Consider the following 21,897-nt stretch of genomic DNA (forward strand, 5'->3'; position numbering starts at 1 on the left):
CTAGTGAAAAAGTTTTTCTTAATATCCAACCTAAACCTCCCCCACTGCAACTTGAGACCATTACTCCTTCTTCTGTCATCTGCTACCACTGAGAACAGTCTAGATCCATCCTCTTTGGAACCCCCTTTCAGGTAGTTGAAAGCAGCTATCAAATTCCCCCTCATTCTTCTCTTCCGCAGACTGAATAATGCCAGTTCCCTCAGCCTCTCCTCATGAGTCATGTGTTCCAGTCCCCTAATCATTTTTGTTGCCCTCTGCTGGACTCTTTCCAATTTTTCCACATCCTTCTTGCAGTGTGGGGCCCAAAACTGGACACAGTACTCCAGATGAGGCCTCACCAATGTCGAATAGAGGGGAACGATCACATCCCTGGATCTGCTGGCAATGCCCCTACTTATACATCCCAAAATGCCATTGGCCTTCTTGGCAACAAGGGCACACTCTTGACTCATATCCAGCTTCTTGTCCGCTATAACCCCTAGGTCCTTTTCTACAGAATTGCTGCCGAGCCATTTGGTCTCTAGTCTGTAGCGGTGCATGGGATTCTTGCGTCCTAAGTGCAGGACTCTGCACTTGTCCTTGTTGAACTTCATCAGATTTCTTATGGCCCAATCCGCTAATTTGTCTAGGGCCTTCTGTATCCTATCCCTACCCTCACCGTATCTACCTCTCCTCCCAGTTTAGTATCATCTGCAAACTTGCTGAGGGTGCAATCCACACCATCCTCCAGATCATTTATGAAGATATTGAACAAAACCGGCCCAAGGACCGACCCTTGGGGCACTCCACTTGGTACCGGCTGCCAACTAGACATGGAGCCATTGATCACTACCCGTTGAGCCCGACAATCTAGCCAACTTTCTATCCACCTTATAGTCCATTCATCCAGCCCATACTTCTTTAACTTTCTGGCAAGAATACTGTGGGAGACCATGTTAAAAGCTTTGCTAAAGTCAAGGAACAACACGTCCACCGCTTTCCCCTCATCCACAGAGCCAGTTATCTCGTCAAACTTGGGCTTGTGTGCCTGCCTCAGTAATACATACAAAATGTACAAAGCTAGATACTTCTGGTTTTTAATAGAATTGTATTTGCATTTAATTTAACATGAAAGTAACATTTCCAGAAGCAAACTGTAGCATTAAATTATTCCAAATCATCATCACAGGTTTTCCATTTTAACAGCTGGATATTTACATGCCTCATTAATGTTATATGTTAATAACATTGCTTATAGCTACTAATGTTAATTTATTAAGGGGTTGTTGGTGCACTTGACTTTGACCTATATTCACATTCATATTCTCATACTCATGAGTAAATTGAATTTTTTCCTAATCTCCAGTTATGCACATCCTAAAACCACTCTGCTGTTCAATAAAGTGCTAAACAATCTGCAATTTGTGTTAGACTACAGGGGAAGGACTGATGCAAGTAAGGATTATCTAGTGCATTGGCAGAATAGTATGTGGGAACTTGCACTATGCATGTGTCAAGACTACTTATTAGTCCATATATTTTGTGAATCTTTAATGAGTGATGTTTACCCTATAAGCATTTTTTTATTTATAATATACCCACATCAGAACAGAGCTTAGGCACTGTATATATGGTCCTGTCAGACAATAATTGGGCTTTTTAATTTTATAACACAATTATTATGTGAAAGGACGTACTCTTCACACATTCCTCCCTGAGTGTTTGGCTTCTCTTGTTATTGTTTTGCTCAGTTTGTCTCCGGGAGCACTGGGGTCATGATTGTGCTGCAGGAAGGAAAAATATTTAGCACTTACCCCTTGCACATCCATGCACCAGCCAGGCACAGTCTAGCTCCTGATAGCCTCCAGTTCCACTAACCAATGAAGGCCACTGGAAGTGCCTATATACCTTCAGAATGTCAAGCTATATTGAGTGCTCTGCAGAAACATAAACTTTATTTTCATTTTAAAAAGTAGCTACTATGTATATGCAGCAATTGTTTTCCTCTAGCAAAAATGACATAAGCATTGTTAGCATTCAGTTCTCATGGGCAGTAGTTGCAGAGATGTCATGGTCCTTTAGATGACTATTTCCCATTTAAAGCAAACTCCAAATATGTATATTGAAAAACAAAGAAGCCATTATAGCTGCTGTCTCCGTACATGGGATAAAAAGTTCATAAAATTTACATTTCCAGGATAGTCTTCGAAGGTTTGGAAGAGCTCTCTTATGTTCTATCAAATCAATAATATGAGGTACATTTTAGAATTCCATCCACACACTGGATAGTGTACACTTTTGAAAGAGGACATACAGGAATGATTTTCTTTTCCTCTCTCCCCATTATTACACTATCTGGAAGGGAAATGAAAACGAGACTAAGATGGATTAAAATGAAAAAGTCAGTTCATCCCTTTATGCATAAGCACAGGTTATTTGAACATATGGTAACTGATATGCCTCAAAACAGATTGCTGCTGAAATCAGGGGAGTCACAGACAGAAATTAATTTATATCTCCTTGTTCTTCAGACCATAGCCCCAGTTCTACAAGGTACATTATGATCAATCGCACTGAAGTCAGTGGGATTATTCTGGAGTACAAGTGCTATTTGAAAGATCAGGGCCTATAGCTGGCTTCAGTTAGATGCATTGGGCCAGTTTAATCAGTTCCATGACACGTTCTGTAATGATATAAAAATGCATTTACAGTAGTTGCTGTTGAAAAGTCAGTATTTACCTAGAGTAACTGCAGGTATTTCAATATATCTAGAATGGAAAATAACTGTGGTATCTCACTTGTGTAAATGTTTACTTTTTAATGGCAGCTCCTGTAAGAAGTAATTTGGTAATCATTAATTAATAGGTTTTTAGAACTGTTGTCTGCCTGAAAGCAAGCCTGTGAGTGCAGTGTGAATCGTGTTGATAAATTGCATAGTCAATTACTTGACCACAGTTTGGTTTGCTATGAAATATACTCAAGAGGCCAAATAACCAATTTTAGTCAGGTTTATTGCTCTAAGCCAATAATAATATAGTTACAGGACAAAGATTCTACACAATACCAATCTCCAGGAAGCCTCTTTTGCAGCAATGTTACATTCACCTTATACAGGAAGTGTGTTCCCCAAGTTATAAATTTCAGCTGTTATTATTTTATGATGATTTTACTAGTTACACATTGTGAGACTCTGTACCTCAGGGGAACACCCAGCACCGCCATGTTCACCCTTATAAAATGATTGTGTGGTATCCAATGCAAAGTCGTGTGTCTTCAAAAGGATCATGATGCACTGAGTAATGTTGTTATAGTGATGTCATAGTAATTGTTGTTATAGTAATGTTATAGGTTGTAATTTCATGTATATAGTTATGAGGCTGAAAATGTGTCCTCATGGCTTAAAACAGGCCCAGGCAAAACTCTCCAAGAGCAGAGAGGCAGTTCACACCTCATCAGGGCATGTATGGGACAAGTCCATCCCAGCCTCTCAGGAACAAAGGACACTAGCCTAGGCAGCAACAAAGGATCTGTTTGACTCTCGAGTGAGTCACCCCCATTCCTTTGGTCAGTTTGGGACTACGATGAGGTAATGATCACCTGACCCTGAAGGGGGGGGCAAAGCCAAGAGGGAAGAAATAACATGATAAAAGGGAGAGACGTTTGCCATGCTCTTCCTCTCTCTTCCACCTCCATCTACAGATATCATCACCAAGTGACTGAAGCGCTGATCAAAGGGGAGAGCCTGGCTGAAGAGCAACCAGGCAGCCTGTGGTGAGAAGCATCTAAGTTTGTAAGGGCACTGAAAGTGTTAAGATCAGCTTAGAATGCATTTTGCTTTTATTTCATTTGACCAAATCTGATTTGTTGTGCTTTGACTTATAATCACTTAAAATCTATCTTTGTAGTTAATAAATTTGTTTGTTTATTATTCCTGGAGCAGTGCGTTTGGTTTGAAGCATGTCAGAGACTCTCCTTGGAATAAGAAGCCTGGTACATATCAATTTCTTTGTTAAATTGACGAACTTATATAAGCTTAGTGTCCAGTGCATTACTGGACACTGCAAGATGGAGGTTCCTAGGGTTGTGTCTGGGACCAGAGATTTTGGCTAGTGTCATTCAGTTGCACAATCCAAGGAGCAGCATACACGCCAGAGGCTGTATGTGAACAGCCCAGGAATGGGGGTTCTCACAGCAGAGCAGGGTAAGGCTGGCTCCCAGAGTCAAGGATTTGAGTAACCTAGTAGATCACCAGTCTGGATAACACCAGAGGGGAACATCACACACATCTCTTGACATGTCACTAAAATCCAACCTATTTGTCCCAGTTCCCTAACTTCGTGTTCTGTTCTTTCCTTATCTTTGTTTTGGATACTAGCATTTCAGGTACTGGTCCATGGAGGTACTGCCATAGCTTGTACTAAGACATAGAACAAATGTATCTTGATTTTGACAAGTTTCCTGTTTGCTTATGCCAAAGCTTACTTAAAGGTTTTATGGGATATTTCGCATAAGAGAACAGGATTGTAGTAAAGGTACAGGCCAATTTAGAACTGCTATACTATTTGTGCTGAATGCTATTTGTGCTGAATGCATACTAACAAATATAGGGTGTGGCTAATAGATATTATCAATATAATATATACATATGCTAGCCAGCATATATTGGTCAACCATTCCATACCGTAATAAGATGCACTGGTTTACTTGGTTTTAGTGGTGTTACACCAGCAGTGAATTTGTCCCTTACGGGATGCAGTAATTTGACCTTTTTGTAGTTTTTTGTATTTCAGTATCATATCTTTTTGAATAAGATGCACTGATATTTCAATTGACCTGGACTCATGGAATATGCCTCCCCTACATGCTTAGATACTTAGGGCCAGATTCTGATGCCCTTACTCATGTTGAATAGAAACTTACTTTGAGAGGAATATCACTGAAATCAGTGGGACTACTTGAGCAGAAAGGTGCCAATCCTGCACAGATAGTTGGTTCTCCGTACCCATACAAAGCACCACTGAAATCCGCTTTGGTTTACTTACAGAATCAGGTCAGAAGGTACTACTTAGCATGAGTAAAAGTGGCAAAATCTGGGCTTATTAATTAATTATAAATAAAATTGCTATCAAAGTGTAACTGTAAAAACATTTACCAGAGTTAGCACACGACATGACCATGATATATCCTATTCTCAGGAAAATACCTGGAGTATATCAGATGCTGTGATGTGGAAACTCTGGATAAATAGTGGCTTTTTAATAGTCACTTCTGTAAATGCATTGTTATCAATTGTGTTGGATCATATTGTGGACATGTGTTTAAATTGCTTTCTATAAGTGCTTTGTATCTGCTATAATCTCATCTGTTAAGTATTTTAAAATAATTGATACATGACTAAAGTATTTTCTAATGAAACTTATTTGTTTAAAATTTCTATTAATCATTTCTTAATTATTAAATTATTGATGTTACTTTAATTTTACATGTTACTGAATATACTCTGCCACGATATGCAGCTACTTTCTCCCTAATAATATTGAGCTGAAGTGTACTGTATTGAGGGCAAGATTAATACTGAAACATTATACATAATGTCCAGTTCTAACAAGAAAAATAGGCATGAATCTCTATTAATTCGCAGTCCTGTTGCCTGTTTTGAGTTTCCTGTCTTTAATGGCTTCAAAGTGAAAGACCTGCAAAATTTGTCCTAAATGAATTAAAATTCTTAAGCAATTTACGTTTTGTGCTATAATTTTGTTTTGGTAAGAACTATATCCACATAAAGGGCAAGGTTTTCAAAATTGCTCAGTGTTAGTCTAACTCTGTTCCTATTGAAATCAGTAGGAACTTTAGCAGTAGTGGGTCAAAAGTTCAACAGAGAAACTTTCATCACACCAGCTGCAGGTGATATATTGGGGGAAAGAAACACAGAGTATTGCAGTATATGTGATGTGGCAGAGCTATATCTATCTATCTATATCTATCTATCTCTATAACTGTATAAAACATTTATCCTGTGTTAGTAGTGTTTACATTTAATCATTTTTATTGTATATTATGGGAGCCCTAATCAGTGCATTCTTGGAAAACAGATACTAAAAAATCTTGCAAGCGCTGCTTTTCCTGGAGTGAGACAATATTTGCCTGTAGTATTTATTGACAAAATGTGTTTGAGTGGAGGACACATTACAATAAACACATTTCTGCTTGTTTTACATGATGGTATTTAAGATTTCTTAGGCAATCACATTAAAATAAATGAAGAACACAATAGTTAACGGTTCAGCAAGGCCCAGAACTCATTACAGCCCCCAGATTGAGTAGCTGGGGAGAGGCTCAGTGGGTAGTGTGAGCAAACCTTACTCTCCTTAGTTTAGAACCACTCTGGTATATCCACGGAAGCTACTTCAGCCCAATCCAAGTCCTTAATCAAGAAACAGTCCCATTGGTCTGTTCAATAGACATCATCACGTTGTTTCAATCACTGGTTTCACTATAGCTGTAATTTGTAGAGCTCTTATGGTTTTCTAAAACAGAAACAAGCAAGAAAACAAAGAACACAGACCTTTCTATACTCATAGGAGAGATGCTGTTTCTCACACCTGCTCGCACTAAATAATTCAAATTAACTAATCAAAACCAATTTGGCACCTCTCTGCTGTCACTGCATATTAATAAACCTGTCCGTGCAGATTCCCATCATGGTTTATTTATGACTGGACCATTGTTTGAACTATTTTATTGTGTAGGGCTGGAGCAGTCAAGTGTTCCTTAGACCAGTGTTTTCTCAATGACTGGTCTATGAACCGGCGCCAGTCCCTAAGATCTCCATGACACAGTTTAGGAAGGCAACAAGTCAGTTCCAGGTATAAAAAGGTTAAGAAATGTTTAGGTCATTCATGTTTAAGTCATGGTGTCTAAAATATGTGGCCTAAATGGCTCCCTTCCATGTAGGATTTAGTGAGGTGAACTCTGTGTCTATGCATTACTTCTTCCTTTGAGGTGGGAGGAAGCAGTGAGATACATCATAGATTTATGCTTGCGTCTCTGAAGGTGTTGGCGGGAGAGAAGTCTGTCATGCAGGAGCTCTTCCTCTCTCCAGCCCCAAAGCCCCACTTCAGTCCAAGGACACCTAGCCACATGGTGTTAGTGTGGAGTGGTTTCTGGACATTCCCCAAATGGCAAAATGTGATGTTACCACCTTCTTTCCTTGCTTTTGGGGCTATTAGTTTCTCCTTTATTCCCTTTGCACTGTGAAGCACAAGGGAGCACCTTGACCTTTTGTTATCCACATGTGGAAGGGGCAGTATTATTTCCCATAACAGAAGTGTTTTTAAACTGAGAAACAAATTTTGAGAAGAGGAGCACTTACATAAGGGGACAATGAACTTTGTAAGTGTCCCTGTGTAAGGGGACTGTTGCCCCCTTACTAACATTCAGTGGGGGCGTTTTAGTTGCTAGCTCCCAGTACTAAAAAGGGGGAAGGGTTGATGCGGAATCAGGACCCTGAGACTGACAGCCCCCAGGAACAACGGGGAGAGGCCAATGCTCCAGGTCAGCCTGAATGACAGGGAGAGCCGGCTAATCAGGGAGTCAGGAGACCAGGGAGGTCCCGCCCTCCGTGTGAGCTGGATTTGCCTGGGTCAGACAGAGTGGGGCCGAGCTAAGGAGAAAGCAGGGGCCCAAGCTAAGCTGGGGTGCAGAGCTGTGCCAGATCCAGAGGGACCAGAAAAGCAGCCCAGAGAGAGCAGACCCTGTCCTGCGAGCAGAGCTGCAGCCCCAAAGCCAGAGGCACAGCCCGGAGAGACTAAACTTGCCCTGGGAGGGGAGCTGCAGCAACTAGAGCCAGAGAGGCCAGAAAAGCAGCCCAGGAAGCAGGTCAGTGCTGGGAGCAGAGTCACAGAAGCAGCCTGCAGAGCAGACCTGTCCTTGGAGCGGAGCTGCAGCAACCAGAGGCAGAGGGGCCAAAGAAGCAGCCCAGGGAGCTGGAGGCAGAGCGGCAGCAGTGCAGAGGCAGAGTGGTGCAGCTGGGGCTGGAGCAGTCCAGAGCTGGGTGCGGTGAGCAGCTGGGAAGACTGAGGGGACCCTGGGCAGCAAGCCCAGCACAGGGAGACGCCTCAGCCAAGAGGCTCTGCAGGCCAGGCTTGGATCATAACCCCGACAGGGCGGGGACGACACTGGGAAGAAGGGTCCTACCACTTACAGCCTGAGAGCATGTCGCCACCACCAGAGCAAGTGTCCAACCCACAGCGTCCTTGCAGCAAAGCCAGGGCCTGAGAAGAAGGCCTGGGACTTACAAGGAACAGACTGTGAACTGCCCTGACGTTCCAGAGACACTGTTTGTGATGTTCCCCGCCACAGAGCGGGTTGATGTGTTTCCTTTAACCTTTCCCATTTTTCCTTTTTCTTTTTAAAATTAATTGTTGATTAAATAACTTGCATTTGCTTTAACTTGTATGTAATGGTCAGTGGGTCAGAATAGTGCCCAGTGCAGAGAGAATACCCCGTAGTGGGGACACCCTAGGTGACCACAGCAGGGTTGGGGGTCGAGCCCCCCAGGAATCCTGGGCCCAGCCTTGTTGGGGTTACGAGGACTCTGCGAGACAGGAGAGTGGAAGGGGAGTCCTCAAGGGCAGGGAGGCCACTGGGTAAAGGAAGTGGGAGTGAGGACTCAGATCCTTTAGCTAGCCCACTTCACCGGGGTAGTACAGAAGCCAGGAAATTTCCCCACAATAGCGGGACTATTCCCCTGCTCACACCTGTAAAGGTAAGTTAAAAGTGGAGCTTGAACCATGTGTGTGCCCTTTGAAAGTGTGCTTTGGTCCAGATTCTCCCTTCCACTTCCTGTCTTATCCTATCAGTGTTTCTGCTCTTCAAGCCTTGCTCACATCCACACCATAAGAAAACCAGCATGCTCTGCTTCAGAGTAGTGTCACAAAAGAGATTTATGTGGGAAAGTAGCTTTGTGATTTCCATCAGCTCTCCACTGGCTTTTTCACTGGAAACAGTGTGAAATTTTCTAGCATCTCTGCTATTCAGTGGCACAGTTTTCAAGCTGAAACTTCAAAGTTGGGCAGAGCAGCATTTGCAAAAAATGAATCTTTGGTTGACAGCTCACTGCAAATGGAAAGGCAGAGAAACAGCCAAAACAGTGAAAACTCGATGTGAATGACAGGTAAAGATAAAATAAATGGCAAAAAATAGGTAAGGCCAAATGTTATGTCAGTTTTAATCGCCAAAGCTCAATAGAGTTACTCTAGATGAATAGTATTGCAAGTGAGAGCAAAATTTGGCCCTTAAATGAAAGGGACATATAAATTAGATCCCTAATATAAAATTAATCTTGGCACAGGTTACACTATTATTCGTAAAATTGTTAGTCTTTCTACAGTCTCCTATTCTAAAGCTGTATAAAAAGTTTCACACTTAGGGTACGTATACGTTTGAGCTCAGTGGTGTGAATCCCAGGGGGTTCTGGGCATGCCACTCTGCCTACACTGCTGTTTTCAGCGTGCTAAATGAAGGAGAACTAGTGCAGAAATGTCTACGCAAGCAGGGAATCGCACCTCCCAGCTCAAATGTATCCGTATGGTGAAATTGTCTATCTAAAATTAAAGGATTGTAGATATTGACTAGTAGAACTGAAGAGACTGATGAGTAAAGAGTACTTTATTGTAAAATAATTTGTCCAGACAAACGCTAAGAAATCACTGTTTTGTTAAGATGTATATTGTGTAATAGATATTGGCATGATCACATTTGACAATACAGATCTAGGCCCCAGTTCTTCAACTTCTTGCAAATCAGTGGACTTCTGCTCTTGCACAGAATGGCATTGACTTCTCTAGGACTCAGCGTGGGCTCAGCAATCTGCCTGCATGCCGGAAATTGAATTAGAATTCTAAGCTGGAATTCCTTCCACATACAGTACAGGTTAAAAATCAATTTTTGAAAATCTCAGGCATATTAAGTTTAATTACACACACATTTTCAGAAGAATTAAATGATCTGTGATTGATTGCTGTCTTCAGCTGTACAATCATTGCAGTAATGCATTTGAGTTGAATATAGCAAAGCCCAAATTTCTGCTGAAATTCTAAATTCTGCCCTGACTCTCCTTCCCTTCTCCCCCCACCTCCCAGTCAGCAGGCACAGGTCCTCTCTGGCCTCCTCTTTATGTCCTTGTCCTAATGGGCTCCTACTTAATCCCTTCCTTGCCTTCCTAGTGAGGAGTAGAGCCCATCACAAGTTCTTTATATTATTTATCTTTCTATTTCTACACTAAGAGCTAGGTTGTTAAGAACAATCTGCTCTAAGGAGCTGTATGTAGCTGTGATGCCCCCAGAGTGGAGTCAGAGTCAAAATACCAGCACCAGAATACTTCCCTCTCCATACCAGCCTTGCTGTGCTGGTTGGTGACTGCATCCTGAAACCCAGAGCTGTACCCACTTCCTGTCCTGCCTGCCTACTTGCCACCCACCCGTGCAGGAGTGCGGAGTAAGATACAGAATAATTAGAAGATTTGGGCCCAGTTTGCTGCTAATTAGATTACACGTTTGCCCATGACACTGATCTTTAAAATAATATGACCCATTTTTGTACTTAGAAAAATATGGAGGTAGTTATTAATGCTGATGCATATTGGACAGAGAGATAAAAGAGGAGAACACAGACCTATAAACAAGGGGAAACAAAACTTTATATCTGCTTTGAATTTTTTAGGGCAAAATGCCATAGTTCAATAAATTCCCTCTATACTAATTGTTATGGGAGGGAACCATAAATGAAAGTACCTAACAATAGAATACATGTTTAATTATATTATATACATGTTTAATGATAAATTCTGAACAAAAACTTGGTTCATATTGGTAAAAGTAGCAACAGAGGGCCTGAGTCTGCCCTCAGATATATGCATGCACCTACTTTTAAAGTTTAAAGCAGAGGTTCTCAAACTGTGGTCCGTGGACCACCAGTGGTCTGCGAGCTCCATTCAGGTAGTCCGCGGATAGTTCCCTCTAAGGTGCGCGACTGGGCAGCCGCACACAAGAGAATGAAGGGCCACCTACCTAATTAGTGGAGCCGCGCAGGTGTGGCTCCATTAATTAGGTGCCTGGACCCTGGAGAAGATGCCCATGTAAGGTGAGGTGGTGGCATTGGGGGGAATAGGACTAGTTGGGAGGGGGCACTGGGGTGAGAAGAGTGGGTGGGAGGAATTTGGGATGTGCAGGGCTGCGATGGATGGAGAAACAGGTGACTTTCCCTAGCTCCAGGGCTGTGGCTGCCGGGGAGAGACAGCCCTCCTTCCCAGCCTCAGCTCTGTGGCTGCTGTGGCTGGGGAGAGACCCCCCTCCTTCCCAACCCCAGCTCAGGGGCTGCCACGGCAGGGTAGAGAGGGAGAGACTCCCCTCCTTTCCAGCCCCAGCCCGGGGGCTGCCGCGGCGGGGTAGAGAGGGCACATCTATCGCATTAGAAAGGTTAAACTACTGATATGAAAATATGAGTTGTATGCTTTTTATTTATAGAACAAAAGTTTATTATTATGTTTTTTTTTAATATAGTGCTTTTCTCCAAAGCGCTTTACAATAGTTAGCTAATGGTACAAACAGCAGTTGGAAAGATCCTTAATTGGTCCACCGAGACTCTCAGCAATTTTCAAGTGGTCTGCGGAAAAAAAAAGTTTGAGAACCACTGGTCTAAAGGGCATAATTTGGCCCATAGTCTGTTAACAAGTTGATTTATTGTAAACCTACATTTGCAGTGTACAGTGAATACCCTAATGAAAAGAATACACACATGCACACACCATAAAAATGGGCCTCTTGCAGAACTGGATCCCTGTTGTAGGGGGAAAAAAGTACAATTAACTTGTTAAACAATATCTCTAATATGTTGAATCTATAGGTATTTTCCTACATATATAGCAAAGTACATATTTCTTCTAGAGGTTTTCCTTAATATATCTAACATGGTAAAGGCAAACTTTGCTAAGCATGAAAATTTTTGGTACACTTTAATGCTGTTTTCACTACAGTGTATAATGGGATTCAAGGGATAAAACTTCTTACTGGGATCGTTGCCTGTGTTTCAGTGTCTTATGTGCATTATGACTTTCCCTATCAAATAGAATATTCTGTAGTTCTCAGATCATTACAAAACATTATCTTGGTTAAAATCCTCTAAAATGCCTCATGAGAGACTTCATCCAGAATGGGGATTTCCTGAAAATTGTGGAAGATTTGGTATTTGATGTTTTTGTTTCAAAATGTAGAAGGCTCAGTAAGGGTCATTCCTTACTACATTTCAGTAAATGATATGCCAGCATTACTTAATTAAATATGTGGTCTTTGTTTGATTCGGTGTTGTATGCTTAACATGCAATATTTGGTAGGTGATGTATCTTATTAGATTAGTGGTAAATTTAATTCATTATATGATGCAGTTGATTCAACAGTCAATTTTTCTGATTTAATAACAAAATGCCATCGGTTTGATAAGTGACATACTCGACAACATTAAGCAACAACTTTGGGATTTAGACATTTTGGACTGTATACATTAAGATTTTAAAGGAGGAAAGACTTCTAGAGGATTTGTAATATGAGATATTCGGTGACATATGTGATACTCTTCCAGTATCTGTTTCCCAGTGTGATAAACAAGTTTTACAAGGAAATGTACCCAAAGTATTTTAAAACTTAATGTATATTCATGCACTCTTGAGTTGCTATATATTTCTGGATTCTGAATTGCAAAATTTGCATTCTTTTTCATATAAAGGCAGTTTTCTGAATCAGCAGATTTGGTAGAATGCTTTTACAGCTGGAAGATAAAAGACTAAGTAAATGTATAACTTATTATAGCACTGTAGGCTGATTTTTACAAGAATAATTGTGGTTCCCTGTCTTTAGTGATGAAGGACTTTTCTTTCTATACCCTTTGAATGTTTTAAACATTGTAATGTAATTGCTGCTGGATAAGAGAGCACAGTACGATACACAGAGGCCAACATTTTTCAGTGTTCAGTTAATTTTGAATATCTGTTTTTGGGTGCCTGACTTGAGACATCTAGAATCATAGAATCTCAGGATTGGAAGGACCTCAGGAGGTCATCTAGTCCAACCCCCTGCTCAAAGCAGGACAATCCGAAGCTGATTTTCGTAGATACTGAATGCCTGCAACTCCTCAGAAATTCAGGCCTTGATGTCAGTGGAATTCATCTAATGGGCCAGGAAATCCACTGCAAGACAGGTGGAATTTGAAGACTTCAGGGCTGCGATTGTGTCATTTGGCAGAGCGCATTGAAATAGATGGATGAAATTACCACCATGTTTAGCTCTAACATAGCCACCTTGCTGGAGTGTCTGCAGAGAAGTCGAGGATCCTTCTCACTACTAGAGAAGCCCCCTCCAGGTCAGGCTTTAAGGCACATATGGTACAATAGCATTGAGAAGTAAGCACAGATGCTTATCTGTTTTGTGGCTAAAGAGAGGACTTTTTTTCCAGTTGTGTAGTCAGTTAGGCCAGTGGCTCTCAACCAGGGGTCCAGGCCCACCCGGAGGCTGTGAGCAGGTTTCAGGTGGTTCTCCAAAATAAACCAGAGAGCAGTGCCAGCACTAGATTCACTGGGGCCCAGGGCAGAAAGCTGAATCCTGAGCCCCGCTGTGCAGGGCTGAAGCTGAAGCCCGAGCAACTTAGCTTCACAGGCCCCCTGTGGCGTGGGGCCTTGGGCAGTTGCTCTGTTTGCTACCCCCTAACGCCAGCCCTGGCTTTTAATCTACTGAAAAATACTTATGGTGGCACGGGTGGGCTGTGGGATTTTTATAGCATGTGGGGGTGTGGGGTGGGGGGGACTCAGAAGGAAAAAGGTTGAAAACCCCTTAGTTATGCTGTACTTTTACTTATATGCACACACATGCAAAGAAGTGAAAAGAAAAGGATTGCAAAGATGCCAAGAGAGATTGTATCTGGATGTGACACTTTTTGTAAGCACAACATGCAGCTTGTCAGACCACAGCAGGTATGGAAATATGTTTCAGTTTGCAACATATGTTGACAGCTTAATAACAGTAAGTTTCATAGACTCTGGTTAGGGACACTGTTGACTAGGTTTCTAAAATACTTCATATACTAATGCCAGTATTTTAAATAAAACATTGTAAAATATCACACAGGCAGTAAATATCGTGCTGTAATAAATGTGACATCATAAGTTCTATAAGTCAGCTATGATACATCTTTCAAACTAAAATATTTTCAATTGTGATTTTAATGTCTCATTTCATACTCTGAAAGGAAGTTACTAGCTAAAGGAATGAACTGGCTATGTGGCATTGTTAACAGCCGGTATTAGACTAGGTATTACATGAGCCACTATAAGAACTTTAGAAAATTAGGAGACCTCATTGCATAGTCAATTACAGTGAAACAATAATGTTTGTTACCCACACTTAACAATTTTATTAGCCAATGCTTTGATACTAAATTTGAGGGATCACAATACTTCAGAAGAAACTCTTGTCTGTAGTAATGACTGTTTTGAGGAGGGTGGCCGTACTAAAAAAAATCAATTTTTTCAGTTTTGGTTTATAGTCAATTCTTTACCAATTTTAACATAAGAAGCATTTTGCTCAGTGATTAAAAATGAGATAGACTAGACAAGATGACTTACCCAAAATAAAAAAATATTATTTATTACTTATTTCCTCTCTGCTTTTACTTTTTTCAAACATGTACATTCCTCTGGCTTCCATAGTAGCAGATTTGTTTCATTTGATAGTTTAATTTGAAGTCAAGTTTTCTTTTTTTCCCATTCTCTAAGCTTCAAAGACAAATATGAGCTTATTTCTCGGTTGCTTCCTAACAAAAGCATGTAGGGACAAAAGATCACACCCATTGAAAGCTGCTCCTGCTATATCTCCCCTACTTTATATTCTGACAAGAGCTGAGCAAGGACTGATATATACACTCGAGACACAAATAAAAACCTGTCTTTATTAATGTGTAAAATAATTCAGTGATTATTGTCATAAAATCAACAGAAATGATCAAGTGATTACAGTGCATATATTGCTTATGGAATATCAGTACGTCAAGCTAATAGACATCAGTTGAAGATAAGTGTTCATATGTCAGGGACTGGATGGCGCAGGAAATTGGTAAGGGGAGACAGGTCTTTTCGTCCTTAGACTGCTAGTTTAAATCCAGAAAGTGTCAGCTGGGACTGGACGCCATTGCTGTTCAGCCAGTGTCTTCTCAGTGGCGGTTGTGAAACGAAAGGCTGGTCTCAGGCTTGTTATATCAATAGAGAAGAGTCCATGTAGCAAAAACCATCATCAAGCTTTGGCACCCTTGCTGGAAGTTTCAGCAGACAGGCCAAGCGTTGAATAAGCTTGGAGACTGAGGCACAGTAATAGCGTGACATGGTGCCAAAATTGTACTTATTCTCTGGTCAATAGAGGATGTTACTTCCAGGGCTGACAGTACGTCACCTTTCACAAGCATTTCGCCTTGGTGTTGTGATATCACAGTGGTAGGTGCCTTATAAAAAAACCTCAGATCTATCTATCTGTTCAGGGTTGTGTACTGGTCACCACAGTTTGAGTGCCTCACAAGTTAAGTAGACTGGCATAGTGAAATCTCTAGTGGGCTTCATAGGGCCTTTAGCCCCTGCCCCTTCTCTGATTTTAAAAAGCACTGCTTGGGGTAGGGATTTTTTGGGAGCTGGGTGCAGTTGTTGAAAAGACAATACTTAAATTCACTCACAGTTATAAGGAATTATCTAAAAAGAGTGATTATTGTCAAGGAAAGTGTAGGGGACAATTTCCTGGTGCAAGTGCTGGAGGAACCAACTAGGGGCAGAGCTCTTCTTGACCTGCTGCTCACAAACCAGGAAGAATTAGTAGGGGAAGCAAAAGTGGATGGGAACCTGGGAGGCAGTGACCATGAGATGATCGAGTTCAGGATCCTGACACAGGGAAGAAAGGAGAGCAGCAGAATACTGACCCTGGACTTCAGAAAAGCAGACTTTGACTCCCTCAGGGAACTGATGGGCAGGATCCCCTGGGAGAATAACATGAGGGGGAAAGGAGTCCAGGAGAGCTGGCTGTATTTTAAAGAATCCTTATTGAGGTTACAGGGACAAACCATCCGGATGTGTCGAAAGAATAGTAAATATGGCAGGCGACCAGCTTGGCTTAACAGTGAAATCCTTGCTGATCTTAAACACAAAAAAGAAGCTTACAAGAAGTGGAAGATTGGACAAATGACTAGGGAAGAGTATAAAAATATTGCTCAGGCATGCAGGAGTGAAATCAGGAAGGCCAAATCACACCTGGAGTTGCAGCTAGCAAGAGATGTTAAGAGTAACAAGAAGGGTTTCTTCAGGTATGTTAGCAACAAGAAGAAAGTCAAGGAAAGTGTGGACCCCTTACTGAATGAGGGAGGCAACCTAGTGACAGAGGATGTGGAAAAAGCTAATGTACTCAATGCTTTTTTTGCCTCTGTCTTCACGAACAAGGTCAGCTCCCAGACTACTGCACTGGTCAGCACAGCATGGGGAGGAGGTGACCAGCCCTCTGTGGAGAAAGAAGTGGTTCAGGACTATTTAGAAAAGCTGGACGAGCACAAGTACCTGGAGCTGGATGCGCTGCATCTGAGAGTGCTAAAGGAGTTGGCGGATGTGATTGCAGAGCTATTGGCCATTATCTTTGAAAACTCATGGCGATCTGGGGAAGTCCCGGATGACTGGAAAAAGGCTAATGTAGTGCCCATCTTTAAAAAAGGGAAGAAGGAGGATCCTGGGAACTACAGGCCAGTCAGCCTCACCTCAGTCCCTGGAAAAATCATGGAGCAGGTCCTCAAGGAATCAATTCTGAAGCACTTAGAGGAGAGGAAAGTGATCAGGAACAGTCAGCATGGATTCACCAAGGGCAAGTCATGCCTGACTATTCTAATTGCCTTCTATGACGAGATAACTGGCTCTGCGGATGAGGGGAAAGCGGTGGACGTGTTGTTCCTTGACTTTAGCAAAGCTTTTGACAAGGTCTCCCACAGTATTCTTGCCAGAAAGTTAAAGAAGTATGGGCTGGATGAATGGACTATAAGGTGGATAGAAAGCTGGCTAGATTGTCGGGCTCAACGGGTAGTGATCAATGGCTCCATGTCTAGTTGGCAGCCGGTATCCAGTGGAGTGCCCCAAGGGTCGGTCCTGGGGCCGGTTTTGTTCAATATCTTCATAAATGATCTGGAGGATGGTGTGGATTGCACCCTCAACAAGTTTGCAGATGACACTAAACTGGGAGGAGAGGTAGATATGCTGGAGGGTAGGGATAGGATACAGAGGGCCCTAGACAAATTAGAGGATTGGGCCAAAAGAAATCTGATGAGGTTCAACAAGGACAAGTGCAGAGTCCTGCACTTAGGATGGAAGAATCCCATGCACCGCTACAGACTAGAGACCAAATGGCTCGGCAGCAGTTCTGCAGAAAAGGACCTAGGGGTGACAGTGGACAAGAAGCTGGATATGAGTCAAGAGTGTGCCCTTGTTGCCAAGAGGGCCAATGGCATTTTGGGATGTATATGTAGGGGCATTTCCAGCAGATCGAGGGACGTGATCGTTCCCCCCTATTCGACACTGGTGAGGCCTCATCTGGAGTACTGTGTCCAGTTTTGGGCCCCACACTACAAGAAGGATGTGGAAAAATTGGAAAATGTCCAGCGGAGGGCAACAAAAATGATTAGGGGACTGGAACACATGACTTATGAGGAGAGGCTGAGGGAACTGGGATTGTTTAGTCTTCAGAAGAGAAGAATGAGGGGGGATTTGATAGCTGCTTTCAACTACCTGAAAGGGGGTTCCAAAGAGGATGGATCTAGACTGTTCTCAGTGGTAGCTGATGACAGAAGAAGGAGTAATGGTCTCAAGTTGCAGTGGAGGAGGTTAGGATATTAGGAAAAACTTTTTCACTCGGAGGGTGGTAAAACACTGGAATGCGTTACCTTGGGAGGTGGTGGAATCTCCTTCCCTAGAAGTTTTTAAGGTCAGGCTTGACAAAGCCCTATCTGGGATGATTTAGTTGGGGATTGGTCCTGCTTTGAGCAGGGCTTTGGACTAGATGACCTCCTGAGGTCCCTTCCTACCCTGATATTCTATGATTCTATGAAGGACTTTAAGGCCATAGAGCACAATACAATGCCACTTTGCTCAATATACAGCTAATAGGCCCCGTTGCGCACCAAGGGTAAATGCTACCGTTTAGCTTGGTGTGTAAAGAATCTATTGTAATTTTGAAAAATGAAGTTAGCTGTAGCTGATATAAGGATGATGTGAAGGATTCAAGGATCTTGTGCTAGTCAGAAAAAGAATCTGTCTTCCTAGTCAGAAAAAGAATCCATCTTCCTGTAATAATTTCCTTCTGATTACAAAGTATATTTTGTGTCTGTATTATTTTTGTCTTTCCATTAAAATTTTAAACTCCATAGAGCAGGGAGTGTCTTCCTATGTTTTGTGTGTGTGGCTAAGTACACAGTCATGGTATAACAAGTACTGTCGGAAAACTCAGCCATCTGTGAAGACTGTCTCAATGGGCATTCCCTTAACACAAGGAGCAAAGCTAAGCCCAGGAATATTGTGAGTTATTGAACCTGGAAAGAATCCATCCATGGACTCCTTTGTAACAGTCACGAATGGGTAGAATCAGACATTGAGGTGGAAAATCTGTCAGCCACTTACTTAAGCTTTGCAGCCTATGTGGTGTCTTAAAGAGAGGTGTCAGAAATGCCTATTCTCTTATACCCTTTTGTGCTAGCTGACATTTTCTTTTCAATAAAAGAAGCAAACATAATTCAGATTACTACTTTCTAGTCCCGCTTGCTTCCTTAGGGACTGATCCTGTGAAGTGCTGAGTACTCTCATTAGAGTTGAGGGCACTTAGCTCAACACCTCATAGGAGCAAGTCCTGAATTCTCAAGTCAAGGAAATCTTGGCTATCTGTAAATCTGCAGTTTTCCATAAAAGGGCCAGTCCCTCATTCAGACCTGGTCTGTCAGTGCTGACAGCTAAGAATCTAGTCTTCGACAGAGCGGGAGGTGGTGGTCAGCTTCTGTTCTGCCTGATAATTCTTCTGCTTCGGTTGTTATTGCAGAGTCTAGTTGAAGTTTGTTTATGCTACCAGAAAAAGTAGGCTTGTATTCTTCCTCAGACATTGGCATGTTTCCAGGAAGAAGAGTGTTTGCATGTCAACTGTCTCAGGGATTCATTGTGTAGTAATTGCTACTATTAGAGGAATAAGAGAGAAGGACATTTGTTTAGTCTCCCATCACCACATACGGATTTTTTTTTTTTTAGTCTGCATTAGGAATCTTTATTTCTCTGTTGAGCTCTTGACCAGCAGTCCTCAACAAAAGGCTATCTTGCACACGGTGAGTAGACCAGGGCCACGCAAAAGCCTGCCCCTGAGTTTATGCCCACAATTTTTGCCCCTGTAGAGTCAGAAACAGATCCCATTTAGACTCCTATTTAGGTGGAAAGGTTTATTTTTGGGCAGGAAAAGTCCACAGTGAATTTCTGTGGAGGAGTTTTTTTGGTTGGGCTGCTGCTTCTTACGTTTCTCAGGGTGTGTTCAGATACATATGAAATTATTACCAGAGCATGAAAAATCCCTGTACTGTGAGGCAAATTTCTATTGCTGACAAGAGCCAGAAAAACAGGACATTTAGTGCTTTGCTTCTTGACAGGTAGCCCTGCAGCCCTGTACTGAGAGCAGTCTCTTCCCTTCTTGTGTAAAACATGATGTAGACCAAGTGGCTGGGAAAGAGAGAAATGGGTTTCCTGGTGCTATCCCATAACTACAGCACACTCTGTAGATGAGCATAGTATCAAGGCCCTCCCTACCACTGAACTCACAGAGACAAGCGGAGGTGATGTAGGGAGACCGAAGCCAGTAGTCAAACCTGACGACACCACAGTAACCATTGCCACAGGCACCAGTGGGTACAGCATTGATGTAATGGGAATTGCAATAATTCTTAATCTGGGTATTCCTGGCATAGGATGAGTATGTCCTTGGTTCAGTAATTTGCTGCCTCTAACCCCACCTTTGGGTTGTGGCTAGGGCTGGTTGAAAATCTTCTGTCAAATCTATTTTTAGATGGAAAACTGGGTTTTAGATCTTTGGGGGGGGAGGGGGTTGTGTCAAAAGTTTCCACACAAAAAAACCCCATGTTGTGACCAGCTCTAGTTCTGTCAGTGAAGGAGGGACAACCCAGAAAATAGTTAGCTTATCAAGACAAGGTTAAAAGGTAACTTGAACGGAGTCTATAAGTACCAAGAGAAGATTTCTGATAGTAGAGGATTCTTTAATCCTGTGCACAAAGGTATAATAAGCTCCCATGGCTAGCAGTTGAAGTTAGTAAAGTTCAAATTGGAAATAAGCACAGATTTAACAGTGAGGGTAACTAACCATTGGAACAATGTACCAAGGGATGTGATTGATTCCCCTAGAGATGGAAAAATGTATTCATCACTTTAAATCAAGATTGGAAGTCTTTCTAACTGCTCTAGTTCAACCAAAAGTTATGAGAGTGAAAATTTGTGGTCTGTGATATACAGAAGATCAGACTAACAAATCATAATGGTCTCTTCTGGTTTAAAATATCTGAATCCTTATAATTGCTTTTCCCCCTTACCTTCAAGCTCCTCAGGGTGCTATCTGCATTCTGATCTAGTACCTACCCTGCTAGATCAATTACAGAACCTTTCTATTATCTAGATACTTCTATAGCTTCATCACTGTACTATCTGAGCTCAAACTTACTTAATAAAATAAGGGGTTGTCTTTTTATTGTCTTTTTAATGAGTCATGGTGGATATATGTATATGACATCATCTGATTTGCAATTCCCCTCTGATTGTTTTACCCATTGCAATTCATCCTTGAAGTCATATCTACCTTTTATCATACAGGACTCTGGGAATAGTAATATATTTTTGTCTTAATCCTAAAAATTCACCGGAGATGTCTTTCCAGCATAGACTCATAGATATTAAGGTCAGAAGAGACCATTATGATCATCTAGTCTGACCTCCTGCACAATACAGGCCACATAATCTCACCCACCCACTCCTGCAATAAACCTCTCACCTATGTCTGAGCTATTGAAGTCCTCAAATCATGGTTTAAAGACTTCAAGGTGCAGAGAATCTTCCAGCAAGTGACCTGTGCCCCATGCTACAGAGGAAGGCGAAAAACCCCCAGGGCCTCTTCCAATCTGCCCTGGAAGAAAATTCCTTCCCGACCCTGCCAAGGTTCCTTCCCCACTCTGAACTCTAGGGTACAGATGTGGGGACCTGCATGAAAACCTCCTAAGCTTACTTTTACCAGCTTAGGTTAAAACTTCCCCAAGGTACAAATTATTTTACCCTTTGCCCTTGGATTTCCACTGCCACCACCAAACTTTATCTGGGTTCCTGAAAAAACATAGTTTGGACACGTCTTTCCCCCCCAAATCCTCCCAACCCTTGCACCCCACTTCCTGGGGAAGGTTTGGTAAAAATCCTCACCAATTTGCATAGGTGACCACAGACCCAAACCCTTGGAGCTGAGAACAATGAAAAAGCATTCAGTTTTCTTACAAGAAGACTTTTAATAGAAGTAAAAAGAAATCACCTCTGTAAAATCAGGATGGTAGATACCTTACAGGGTAATTAGATTCAAACATAGAGAATCCCTCTAGGCAAAACCTTAAGTTACAAAAAAGACACACAGACAGGAATATTCATTCTATTCAGCACAGCTATTTTCTCAGCCATTTAAAGAAATCATAATCTAACACATATCTAGCTAGATTACTTACTAAGTTCTAAGACTCCATTCCTATTCTGTCTCCGGCAAAAGCACCACACAGACAAAGACCCTT

The 21,897-nt window shown here is 42.0% G+C and overlaps 1 protein-coding gene across 5 annotated transcripts in view; it reads left to right on the forward strand.

Annotated features, from left to right (window-relative positions):
* The window catches only part of CCDC85A (coiled-coil domain containing 85A), a 188,251-nt gene that overhangs the window by 109,177 nt on the left and 57,177 nt on the right, over window positions 1-21,897 (forward strand). The gene's annotated exons all lie outside the window — the stretch shown is intronic.

Source organism: Chelonia mydas, chromosome 3, assembly GCF_015237465.2.
Source record: "Chelonia mydas isolate rCheMyd1 chromosome 3, rCheMyd1.pri.v2, whole genome shotgun sequence".
Taxonomy (NCBI): Eukaryota; Metazoa; Chordata; order Testudines; family Cheloniidae; genus Chelonia; species Chelonia mydas.